The sequence below is a fragment of the Arachis hypogaea genome, chromosome 1, assembly GCF_003086295.3.
Source record: "Arachis hypogaea cultivar Tifrunner chromosome 1, arahy.Tifrunner.gnm2.J5K5, whole genome shotgun sequence".
In the NCBI taxonomy this organism is placed as follows: Eukaryota; Viridiplantae; Streptophyta; class Magnoliopsida; order Fabales; family Fabaceae; genus Arachis; species Arachis hypogaea.
The window spans coordinates 70519251-70532121 of NC_092036.1; the positions used below are offsets into that span (position 1 = coordinate 70519251).

The 12871-nt window shown below is 40.2% G+C and overlaps 1 non-coding gene across 1 annotated transcript; it reads left to right on the top strand.

Moving 5' to 3' along the window:
- The first annotated feature begins 410 nt into the window (after positions 1–410).
- On the top strand, positions 411–514 carry LOC112714221 (small nucleolar RNA R71). Its single transcript, XR_003159179.1, has one exon. It is a non-coding gene; the product is annotated as a small nucleolar RNA R71 (small nucleolar RNA).
- The last annotated feature ends 12357 nt before the right edge of the window (positions 515–12871 follow it).

A 12871-nucleotide genomic window follows, 5' to 3' on the forward strand; every position in this document is an offset into this window, starting at 1 on the left:
AAAAACACACAAACTCATAGTAAAGTCCAGAAAAGTGAATTTTAACTAAAAACTAATAAAAATATACTAAAAACTAACTAAAACATACTAAAAACATACTAAAAACAATGCCAAAAAGCGTATAAATTATCCGCTCATCAACTTGCTGAGTCAATATTTTGTTCTGAGCCAATATGGCTTTCAGAGTATCAATCTCAAGAACTCCTTTCTTCTGATTTGTCCCATTGTTCACAGGATTCCTTTCAGAAGTGTACATAAATTGGATATTTGCAACCATTTCAATGAGTTCTTGAGCTTCTACAAGCGTCTTCTTCAGAAGAAGAGATCCTCCAGCAGAGCTATCCAATGACATCTTGGACAGTTCAGATAGACCATCATAGAAAATACCTATGATGCTCCATTCAGAAAGTATGTCAGAAGGACACTTTCTGATCAATTGTTTGTATCTTTCCCAAGCTTCATAGAGGGATTCACCTTCCTTCTGTCTGAAGGTTTGGACTTCCACTCTAAGCTTACTCAATTTTTGAGGTGGAAAGAACTTTGCCAAGAAGGCATTGACTAGCTTTTCCCAAGAGTTCAAGCTTTCTTTAGGTTGTGAGCCCAACCATATCCTAGCTCTGTCTCTTACAGCAAAAGGGAATAGCATAAGTCTGTAGACCTCATGGTCAACCTCATTGGTCTTGACAGTGTCACAGATTTGCAAGAATTCAGCTAAAAACTGATGAGGATCTTCCAATGGAAGTCCATGGAACTTGCAATTCTGTTGCATTAGAAAAACTAATTGAGGCTTAAGCTCAAAGTTGTTTACTCCAATGGCAGGGATAGAGATGCTTCTCCCATAGAAGTCGGGAGTAGGTGCAGTAAAATCACCCAGCACCTTCCTTGCATTGTTGGCATTGTTGTTATTTTCGGCTGCCATGTCTTCTTCTTTGAAGATTTCTGTTAGGTCCTCTACAGAGAGTTGTGCTTTAGCTTCTCTTAGCTTTCGCTTCAAGGTCCTTTCAGGTTCAGGGTCAGCCTCAACAAGAATGCTTTTGTCTTTGCTCCTGCTAATATGAAAGAGAAGAGAACAAGAAAATATGGAATTCTCTATGTCACAGTATAGAGATTCCTTGAAGTGTCAGAGGAAAAGAAAAATAGAAGGAAGAGGTAGAAGAATTCGAACTTATCAAGAAAGATAAAGTTCGAATTGTGCATTGAGGAGGAGTGTTAGTCCATAAATAGAAGGATGTGAGAAGAGGGGAAGAAATTTTCGAAAATTAAAGTGAATTAATTAAAAAAAATTTGAAAAATAGTAATTGATTTTCGAAAACTAAGATTGGGAAAGAAATTAAGTTAAATTGAAAAATATTTTGAGATTAGAAATCAAAAAGATATGATTGAAAACTATTTTGAAAAAGATGTGATTAAAAAGATATGATTGAAAAGTTATGGTTTTAAAAAGATATGATTGAGAAGATATGATTGAAAAACAATTTAAAAAGATTTGATTTTGAAAATTAATGACTTGGCTAACAAGAAATTTAAAAGATATGATTCAGACATTAAACCTTTCTCAACAGAAAAGGCAACATACTTGAAATGTTGAATCAAATCATTAATTGTTAGCAAGTATTTTTGAAAATGGAAAGAAATTGACTTTGAAAATACATGATTGAAAAGATATGATTTGAAAAAGATTTGATTTTGAAAAATTATGGAAACTTGAAAAAAAAAATTTGAATTAAAAACAAAATCTTCCCTCTTGTGCCATCCTGGCGTTAAACGCCCAAAATGGTATCCATTCTGGCGTTTAACGCCCAAAATGCTACCCTTTTGGGCGTTAAACGCCCAGCCAGGTACCTGGCTGGCGTTTAAACGCCAATTTTCCTTCCTCACTAGGCGTTTTGAACGCCCCAGCTTTTTCTGTGTAATTTCTCTGCTGTATGTTCTGAATCTTCAATTCTTTGTATTATTGACTTGAAAAGACACAAATTAAAAATTTTTTGGATTTTTTTAATAATGAGGAATAATCAAAATGAAACTAAGATCAAATAAACAATGCATGCAAGACACCAAACTTAGAAGTTTGTATACTACTGACACTAACAAGTTGAGAATGCATATGAGAAACAACAAAATACACAAGACAAGAGAATTTAAAGATCAGAACAATGAAATCATCAAGAACAACTTGAAGATCAATGAAGACACATGACTGAATTCAAAAAATGCAAGAAGAATAGAAACATGCAATTGACACCAAACTTAAAATTAGACACTAGACTCAAACAAGAAACATAAAAATTTTTTTTTTCGTTTTAAGATTTTATAATTTTTTTGTGCTTTTTCGAAAATTATATGAAAAGATGATAAAGAGATTCAAAATTTTAATAAGAATTCCAGGAATCATGCAATGTTAGTCTAAAGCAATTAGACATGGCTAGCCAAGCTTAAACAGGACATTGCATTCAAGAGCTAAATTGATGAGAATCAATCAGCTTTGGTGATGATGAAAACATCACCTTGAAACACTAGAATTCATTCTTAAAAATTCTGAAGAAAAATACCTAATCTAAGCAACAATCCCCGGCAACGGCGCCAAAAACTTGGTGTTGTTGCTAGATCAAAACTTGGCACTGTTATTGCAGGGAACAAATGCGAAACTGTAGTTAGGACATTTAATTCCCCGGCAACGGAACCAAAAAACTTGGTGCACGAAATTGTGATCGTCAATGGCGCCATCAACATGGTACGCTTAATTGCAATCTCAACTCTTTATCACAACTTCGCACAACTAACCAGCAAGTGCACTGGGTCGTCCAAGTAATAAACCTTACACGAGTAAGGGTCGATCCCACGGAGATTGTTGGTATGAAGCAAGCTATGGTCATCTTGTAAATCTCAGTCAGGCAGATTCAAATGGTTATGGATGATTTAAGAATAAAGCATAAAATAAAGATAGAGATACTTATGTAATTCATTAGTGAGAATTTCAAATAAGCGTATGGAGATGCTTTGTCCCTTCCGTCTCTCTGCTTTCTTACTGTCTTCATCCAATCCTTCTTACTCCTTTCCATGGCAAGCTATATGTAGGGTTTCACTGTTGTCAATGGCTACCTCCCATCCTCTCAGTGAAAATGTTCAACGCGCTCTGTCACAGCACGGCTAATCATCTGTCGGTTCTCAATCAGGTTGGAATAGAATCCAGTGATTCTTTTGCGTCTGTCACTAACGCCCAGCCTTCAGGAGTTTGAAGCTCGTCACACTCATTCAATCCTTGAATCCTACTCAGAATACCACAGACAAGGTTTAGACCTTCCGGATTCTCTTGAATGCCGCCATCAATTCTAGCTTATACCACGAAGATTCTGGTTAAGGAATCCAAGAGATATTCACTCAATCCAAGGTAGAACGGAGGTGGTTGTCAGGCACACGTTCATAGGTGAGAATGATGATGAGTGTCACGGATCATCACAATTCATCAAGTTGAAGAACAAGTGATACCTTAGAACAAGAATAAGCTGAATTGAATAGAAGAACAATAGTAATTGCATTGATACTCGAGGTACAGCAGAGCTCCACACCTTAATCTATGGTGTGTAGAAACTCCACCGTTGAAAATACATAAGAACAAGGTCTAGGCATGGCCGTGAGGCCAGCCCCCAAATGTGATCTAAGATCTAAAGTGATCAAAAGATTCCAAGATCAAAAGATTTCAAGTGATCAAAAGACAAAAATACAATAGCAAAAGGTCCTATTTGTAGAGAACTAGTAGCTTAGGATTTACAAAGATGAGTAAATGACATAAAAATCCACGTCTGGGCCCACTTCGTGTGTGCTTGGGCTGAGCATTGAAGCTTTCATGTGTAGAGACTTTTCTTGGAGTTAAACGCCAGCTTTTGTGCCAGTTTGGGCGTTTAACTCCCATTCTTGTGCTAGTTCCGGCGTTTAACGCCGGGCAGTTTTGAGCTGATGTGGAACGCCGGTTTGGGCCATCAAATCTCGGGCAAAGTATGGACTATTATACATTGCTGGAAAGCCCAGGATGTCTAATTTTCAACGCAGTTGAGAGCGCGCCAATTGGGCTTCTGTAGCTCCAGAAAATCTACTTCGAGTGCAGGGAGGTCAGAATCTAACAGCATTTGCAGTCCTTTTCAGCCTCTGAATCAGATTTTTGCTCAGGTCCCTCGATTTTAGCCAGAAAATACCTGAAATCACAGAAAAACACACAAACTCATATTAAAGTCCAGAAAAGTGAATTTTAACTAAAAACTAATAAAAATATAATAAAAACTAACTAAAACATACTAAAAACAATGCCAAAAAGCGTATAAATTATCCGCTCATCACTGACCGGAAAACCATATCCGTTTCAGCCGCTTCGGGTTACGTCGAGAGCGGGTAGAAATAGACAAATGAGCTCATTACCTGCGCTAGGGCTAGACATGCATCACACTTGGTTGCGCATTTCCCTTGTTATGATTGTGGTATGAATGTATGCTTTCCTTGTTTGTATTGTATTCTCTGTGTTTGTGTTGTATTTTCTTGTATTCTTCTGTTTGTGTTCTATTTTCTATTTTCTCTATTTCCTTTATTTATCTTCATCTTCTATTTACTGCTTTTTGTATTTTGCTATTCATTTGCAAAATAACATATAATTAATGAACTTAACTAATAACCCCGACCCTACTAAGAACTCCCCAGTTCTTACCCCTTCTCTCTCCATTCCCCATTCAAATGGAAGCATGAATACCCTTCCATAGTTCGCTGACGATCATTCCCAAAAAGAATTCCGCTCTCGGTAGTCTTCTGAGTCTAGGGTAAATCTCATTCTCTGTTTATATGTATATACTGTGAGACCAGCCAACGTCTGCACCCCGTTCGTATGCGCACTTTAGCCTAAGTCCTGTGTACGAGACTCCTGTTGCGTGGACCTATTTGTGGCAAAGGCACGCCTCTAGCCGCGCTTTCGCGTGACTCTCTGTTTGATTTTGTTTTCTTCCCAACGCACCTATGATGCGGACGCATCGGCGACGCTGTCGCGTCGCGTGCGAAATTTTTTTTTTGATGCATTTTGCAGAATGCAATGAATGTTATGCAAAATTTTAGGTTCAATCAAAACTCAAAAATAGAGTAAAATGGAGAAGGAATGATCATACCATGGTGGGTTGTCTCCCACCTACCACTTTTAGTTAAAGTCCTTAAGTTGGACATTTGATGAGCTTCCTTTTTATGGTGGCTTGTGCTTGAATTCTTCCAGAAATCTCCATCAGTGTTTGGAATGCTAGCATCCTCCGGGGTCCCAAACAAGGTACGTAGAGCCCTTAAGTAGTTTCAAATAGGTTTCCAGGCTCCCGGGGTGTTGAATGTCAGAAGAGATTCCAGGATCCCAAACTTTACTTCTACACCCATGTTTGTTTTGATCTGCATTTTTCCAGTCGGGTGGTAAGTAATCTGAATCCTCACTATAGTGACCAAACAGCTTCTGAGATCATTTCAATCGAGCTTGACACCAATCCTTGCACCTCAAAATGAAGTGTGAAACCTCATTGAATCTTGCATACCAGCTCTGAGTGTGAGTCATTTCCCTTTTGCTCTTAAAGTCGCAGAGAGCTCTAAGCTGGCCATCTGTCTCAAGTAAACCATATTCAAGTGGAAAGGTAAAGATGAAAGTTAAGGATTTTACCCACTTGAAGTTTGTGTTGGGTGGTAATGGCCTTGGGATAGGTGTTTTATGTGGTTCTGCAAGCTCTACTCCCTTGTGGTCTTCTGTGAATTGTCTTGATCAAAGTCTTCGATACCTTCCTCATCACTTGAGTCATAACTGGGAGGTTAAGAAAAGCCTACCTCTGCATCATCTTCGTATTCACTTGGGGAAGATTCGTTCATCTCGAATAATTCACTTGCGGATGCAAGTTCATTACTAAGAGAACTTGACTGGTGACTATCATCATCAAGGAAACATGCGTCTTGGGTTATTCCGTCCAATTCCTCAGAAGATACCTGCCTTGGGGGTTGTGCACTATCCTCCTTAGCATCAATTGTAACATCTTCGACAGAATTCTCCACAACTCTGGATTCCTGCGGAGGTTCGGCATCTCCTAAATCTTCAACCAACTCTTCTTCTTCTATAATGACATCTTCCTCTACTTGTTCTAATACGGGGTGATGCTCTATACTGTCCACTGGAGTTTCTAGTGTCTCCTTCATGCTACGTTCTTCATTAGATTCTCCACATGAAGCCATGGGGATTTGTTGAGTATCTGAACGTCTAGAAGATAATTGATTTATTGCTTGCTCCAGTTGATTAAGGGTTGCATGAAATTGGTCTATTAATTCTTCAAAGCGAACCTGTGATTCTTGGCTTGATGGATATGGACATGGTGCATAGGGGAGTGGTGGTTCTTGGGAGTAAGTGGATTGGTGTTGGGGCGGATAAGGATCATATGGTGGCGAATGGTGAAAAGAAGCTTGTGAGTATGGTAGGTTGAGGTTATGTTGAAAGGATGGTCTCTTAGTATAGGGTGGGGCTTGTTGGTAGCTACAAGGCAGTCCACCATATCTATTAGCTTGGTATGCATTGCAGAATGGTCTCTGTCCATGATATCTAGGAGGGTGTTGTTGCCTAAAGGGGTGATCAGATCCTCTTGGCTCCATCTATCTTTGATTGCTTAGACCTTGATGCATAGTCCTATTATAGCTAACATTTCTTTCAACAAAATTAGAACCAAACTCAAAGCAAGAGGGGTGAGAATTCATAATAGCTATCAGAATAGGAAGGGAAAACAAAAACAAATAAACAAGTAAAAGAAAAATATTTACAATAACCAATAATAAGGTACACGTTTGCAATTCCCCAGCAACGACGCCGTTTTGAAGAACTGAAGATTGATGATTTATAAGTTATAATAAATTCTCGTTGCATGTATAGTTTCTAAACCAAGCAATCCACCTTTCTTACAAAAGTTTTGGTTGTCACAAGTAACAAACCCAATAAATTTATAAACCTAAGTATTCAAAACTCGGTTCGTCTTCTCAAGGAATAGCAGGGAAGTATGAATTATTATTGGTTATGCAAAACAGTATTTTTGGGTTTTGAAAAGGTTTTGAACAAGAGAAATAAATTGCAGGAATTAATAAATTAATTACTAATAAAGCTCTTGGCAAGGTATGAAAACTAGATGTCCTATCCTAGTTAGCCTTATCAATGGTGATGAGAATTATACTTTTGCTCCCACTAAGTCAACCTCTAACTATGAAGGTCAGTTAAGTGGACAAATTAATTTAATACCTAAAGTCCTAGTCAACTCCTTAAGGAAAAACTAGAGTTATAGGAATCTAAATAAATCAGCAAGAATAATAATTATCAATCAGGATGAGTTTGATAACTCAAGAGTTACCAATTAATCAACCAAAGCCAATAGTAAATAATCTAAATTCAAAATGAGGAAAAGCATTCATGAGTCTGAAATACCTCAATTTATATTAATTAAGAAAATCCTAACATGAATGGTCATTAAACAAATAAAAGAGAAAATAAATTAAAAGAACATTGAACTTGTAATTGAAGAAGATAAAAATATTCCTAAGTCCTTTAAGAGGAATCCTAACCCTAATCCTAAGAGAGAGGAGAGAACATCTTTCTGTAAAAACTACATCTAAAATATGAAAAGTGAATTATGATCTGATCTAAAGTGATGTCTTGAGTGTCTGCATGTTCCCTGACTTTAATCTATGTTTCTGGGCCGAAAACTGGGATGAAATACAGCCTAGAATCTGTGCCAGTGACTTCTGTAATTCTGCAGATTGTGCACGTCACGCGGCCACATCATCCACGCGTTCGCGTCACTCAACGTTTCTCGTACCACGCGTGCGCGTCGTCCACGCATTCGCTTCATTCGTGCAGCTTCCAGTCCGTGCGGTCGCGTCAGGCACGCGAACGCGTCACTCTGATTTCTTCCATTTCGCGCGGTCGTGTGAGCTATGCGACCGCGTGACTTCTCGCTGGTCATCCCCTCAATTCCTTGTGTTCCTTCCATTTTTGCACGCTTCCTCTTCATTCCTTACGCCATCCTTGCACTATGAAGCCTGAAACACTTAACACACAGATCAGGGTATCGAGAGGTAATAAGAGAGGATTAAGATTAGCTAAATTAAGACCAAAGAAGCATGTTTTCAATCATAGAACTAAACTAGGAAGGAATTGTAAAATCATGCAAATCATATGAATAAGTGGGTGAAAAGCTTGATAAAACCACTCAATTAAATACAATATAAACCATAAAATAGTGGTTTATCAAGCTCTCTCTCTCAATGAGATGGATTTAGCTACACATAGCTCAGAGAGAAAGTACAAAAGATGGAAGAGATAAAGTGTGAAAAGTAAAAAGTGAAAATCAAAACTAAACTCTATGACTTGCTAACCCCCTTTTCTAATACTTCCAAGGGTATTTATACTACTCCTAGATCTAGAAAATAAAAGAAAATTACAAAAGTGAAAAGAAAATTACATTTTGGAGGGAAAAGAAACTCAACAAACGTGATCTTCTAGCTGGCGTGTGACTGGCGCTTCTCTGGCGTGTCACGTTCCTTTTGTTTCTGATTTGGCGTGCCACGCCTCTCAATTCAAGTGGCACGCCATCCTTTGTTTCACCCCTGGCGTGCCACACCTTCGAGCATAAGTGGTACGCCCAAGACATTTTAAAGGGTAAGGTAGCCTGGCGTGCCACGCCTTCGAACTAAAGTGGCACGTCCAAGGAATTTTAAAGGGCAAAGCAACCTGGCGTGCCACGACTTCGAACCAAAGTGGCATACCCAAGGTCACTTCCCTTATTTCTATGCTTCTAGAGATTTGTACCAGCGTGGCACGCCCAGGCTCTGGCGTGCCACGCCCTTCTTAAAGCTTCACCCCATTGCCGGCGTGCCACACCTCGCCATCCAAGTGGCACGCCTAAGTTCATTGGCTCATCTTCTTCCTCTCTGGAAAACATTCCCAGCGTGCCACGCCATGAGACTGGCATGTCATGCCCTTCATTTGCTTCATCTTCTTGCTGGCGTGCCATGCCTCATCTCCCAAGTGGCACGCCTGAGTTCATGGGCCCTTTAATTCCTTCTCTGGAAAATACTACCAGCGTGCCACGCCATGAGACTGGCGTGTCATGCCCTTCATTTGCCATGGTACCAGATGTTGGCGTGCCATCCCTGGGTGTTCAAGTGGCACGACAAAGTGGGATAATTAAGCTGGCGTGCCATGCATTCGATACCAAGTGGCACGCCTAGCTTTATTTGGCCTCCTTAGGTGCTGGCGTGCCACGCCTTGTTGCTTAAGTGGCACGCCTTAGTGGGACTTCTTGAGCTGGCGTGCCACGCCTTCGATACCAAGTGGCATGCCTAGCTTTTGCATGGTCTCCTTGTTCACTGGTGTGCCACGCCTTGTTGATCAAGTGGCACGCCCATTCAATTGTGTGTCTTATAGGCTTGGCGTGCCATGCCTTGGTCCTCAAGTGGCACACCCAAGTAAACTTTGGGGCTGGCGTGCCACGCCTTTGACACAAAGTGGCACGCCATAGTGATGGCTCATCTAGTAATGAGTTCGTGTGCCACGCCCTGTTCCGGCGTGCCACGCCCCTTTGATGGTCTTCAATTTTGCTCTCTGGAATGTTGTACCAGCGTGCCACGCGCAGCTTCTAGTGTGCCACACCAATACACTTTTGTGGCGTTTGCTCCAAGTGGCATGCCTGCTTTACACGCCACACTTGTTTTGTTGTTTTCTTTGTTATTTTTGATGTCTTCTCCACCTGAAATCCAGCACAAACTCATTTCAAAGCAATGTACTATGATATTCATCAATTAAGGCATGAATTGCAATGATCAAATGAGATTATGCCTCTTTTATGGTCCTTTTTATGCAAGAAAAAGGGTAGATGATGTAAGTCATCACAACACCAAACTTAAGCTTTGCTTGTCCCAAGCAAATCAATGTGAGTGGTCTTTTTGGTGAATTGAGACTTGACCTTGAATGTATGCACTATAACTAGGAATTGGACTAAGTGCTCAACACATGCATGAGTGCTTTGAAAATCATAATGAGCTCCTAGATCCTTAAAGGTTTTTTTCTAAGTATGTGTCTTAGGGGTCCTTTTCATTGATTGTCACCTTGAAGTGGTAAGGGTTAACTCCTTCTTTCTCTTTTGTGCTTCTTTTCTGTTTATTGACCACGACTCTAAGTGTTTTGTCTAATGACAACCCTTTAGTTAGGCTTTCAATCAACACTCACAAGTCAGTTGACTTTAGGGTGCTAGGTGTTGAAACACCCCTGAGAATTTACTTGCCCAGGCCTCTTCTTGACACATCTTCACCACAAGCATCTACTAGGGGTTCTAACTCTTTTTGAGTTTTTCAATATTTCTTTTCCCTCCTTAGTAGTTTATGCTCAGAGCCTTGGGTCTTTGTTGCTTACTACTTCTTGGTTCTATAGATATTCAAGGAACACCCCTCAACTTCTACTTGTCATGCCTTCTAGGACTAGTTACTTCTCATGACTCATTTTTTTTCTTTTTACTTCATTCAAGGTTTTTTACTTAGTCGTTTGTTCCTTAGTTCTTTTGAATAAGCTTTCTTGGTCTTAGTCTCATTTACTCTTGTTCACACTCACAATAACTCTTATGGAAACAAACTCTACTTTATTGATGAAGATGAAGACTACAGTTATCATTGCATTTTCTTTCTTGCATATCAAAGGACTCACAAAAGACTTCAGCAGAATAAAACATAAATTATCCTAACATTATCAATTATTCTCAAACATAAAGTAAACAGATAAGAAAAACTTAAGCAGAATTCAGAAATTTGGGAAATGTCAACCATGGAACTCAACAACCTTATGCAACTTCTTCAGTTCATTGGCCCCTTGCCTTTGTCCTTCTTCTTGGAGGGGGAGGAGTCATCTTCACCCTTTTTGGAGGATCCTTCTTGTGCTTTCTTGTCCTTGGGCTTCCAGAAACCCAGCCTCACCATATAATTTCTTTCATCCTCCTTATGCTTAGCTAAGATCTGCTCTTGTCTAGCACTCAATTCTTCTAGCCCTTGCATAAAAGTTGGGTATCCGGGGTTGATGGCGGCCACAGCATTACACAGGTGATTCAGCTTCGCCTGTGTGTTGATATCATATTGTCTCCTTGAAATGGTCCGGGCATCATAGAGATGGCTGAATTCAGCAATGTTCCTCTGCTGCCATTTGTTTTGATCCACCACCTTGTTAAGTGCAGTTCGCACCTCACCCCAATCAAACTCCTCTTGCTGCTCCTTCCTTCCTTGCTCAAAACTTCCTTGGAGGTTGTGTATTTTCTCATTCACTTGGTTCTATTTGTCCCTTTGGCTACTTTAAAATTGGTTGACATCTTTCCTCAATTGACGCAGATCTCCCTTCATTTGGTGCACGTCTCCTTGCAGCTGCTCCTAGTTCATTCCTTCAAAAAATTGTTGGTATTGTTGGTATGGTTGTGGTTGAAGCACCAGAATTTGTGGTTGCTCCTCTACCTCCACTTCCTCTTGTTTTTGTGGGTGTGGCACATGAACGTGAGCTCTATGCTCTCTAGCCCTTTGAATTGGATTGACGGCCAACACCTTTGCCATCTTCTTGGCAGTTATAGACTTATCTTGCTTCACCAACACCTCATTAATCACCTCTTCAACTCCAGCGTCATCACATAGCTCTTGTATGATGCTGGGGAATGCCAATCTTGTGCTCTTGTTAGTGCTTTTCAGTATCTTGTTGATGTTGTTGGCAATCAACTCCCCAACATTCATGTTCTCTCCTTTTATTATACTGTATATAAGTACAACCCTCTCCTTAGTCACCTCAGATGTGTTTGATGTAGGATCAAAGACCTTCTCACAAAGTCTAACCACCCCTTAGCTTGGGGGCTCAAGTCCCTTCTCCTCAGCTGGTTGGGTTTTCCATCTTTATCATTGATCCACTACACATTTAGTACACAAATTTCATTCTGGATTTCATCAAATCCTGGGTCTGGTTGCTTCATCCTCTCCTCATAACTTCGAGTGGAGTTAACCCTTTTCACCATCAGCACCCTCTCTATGTTAGAGGGACTATAGTCAATGGTCTTCCCCCTCACATAGCTGATATACCCATAGGTTTGCCCTGGCTGTGGCATGGCATTGGCATAAAACTCAGTTACCACACCTTCCACCACATTCTTTGGTGGGTTGCAAAAGAGTGCCCAGCCCCTGTTGTTGATCTCAAGGTGCTCATTCCTTCCTAGTTGAAAGCCGACCTCTGGGATGATCTCCCTCTCACTCACCCAACCATAGAATTGGTTTTGGTTGAATGCTGAGAGGAATTTTTACTCATTGAAGTTTAAGCTTGAGGAACATGAGGTTGGTTCTTTGGTCTTTCTTTTCTTTGAGGTTGAAGATCTTGGTGGTGCCATTGGGTGGAGAGAGAGAGAGTGTTTGAGGGTTTTGAGATATTAGTGGAGTGTTACGAAGAAACACAAGCAAAATAAGGTTTTGACCCAACACCAAACTTAGCATTTGATTGTCCCAATCAAGTAGATAGATAAAGAAAAAGAAGAACGAGAAAAGAGAAAAAGGGCTCTGTGAGTTTGTTATGTGGAGGGAATGGGGGGTAGGGGATTTATAGGAGTGAAGGGTGTGGTTTGATGGTGAGAAAAGAAGGGAATTCAATGTTTTCCACTTGGGGAGTGGCACCTAGCGTGGGAAGAGGCGCTAACCCTTATCCCGCTGTGCTCTCTGAAGATGTTGAGTTCCAAAGTGTAAGTACACTTTAACCTCCTTGTTATCTATCAAGTGGGCCTCATTCAATCTCCTAAAAAAAAAAAAGAAAATGAAAACCCCATTAGTAATGACA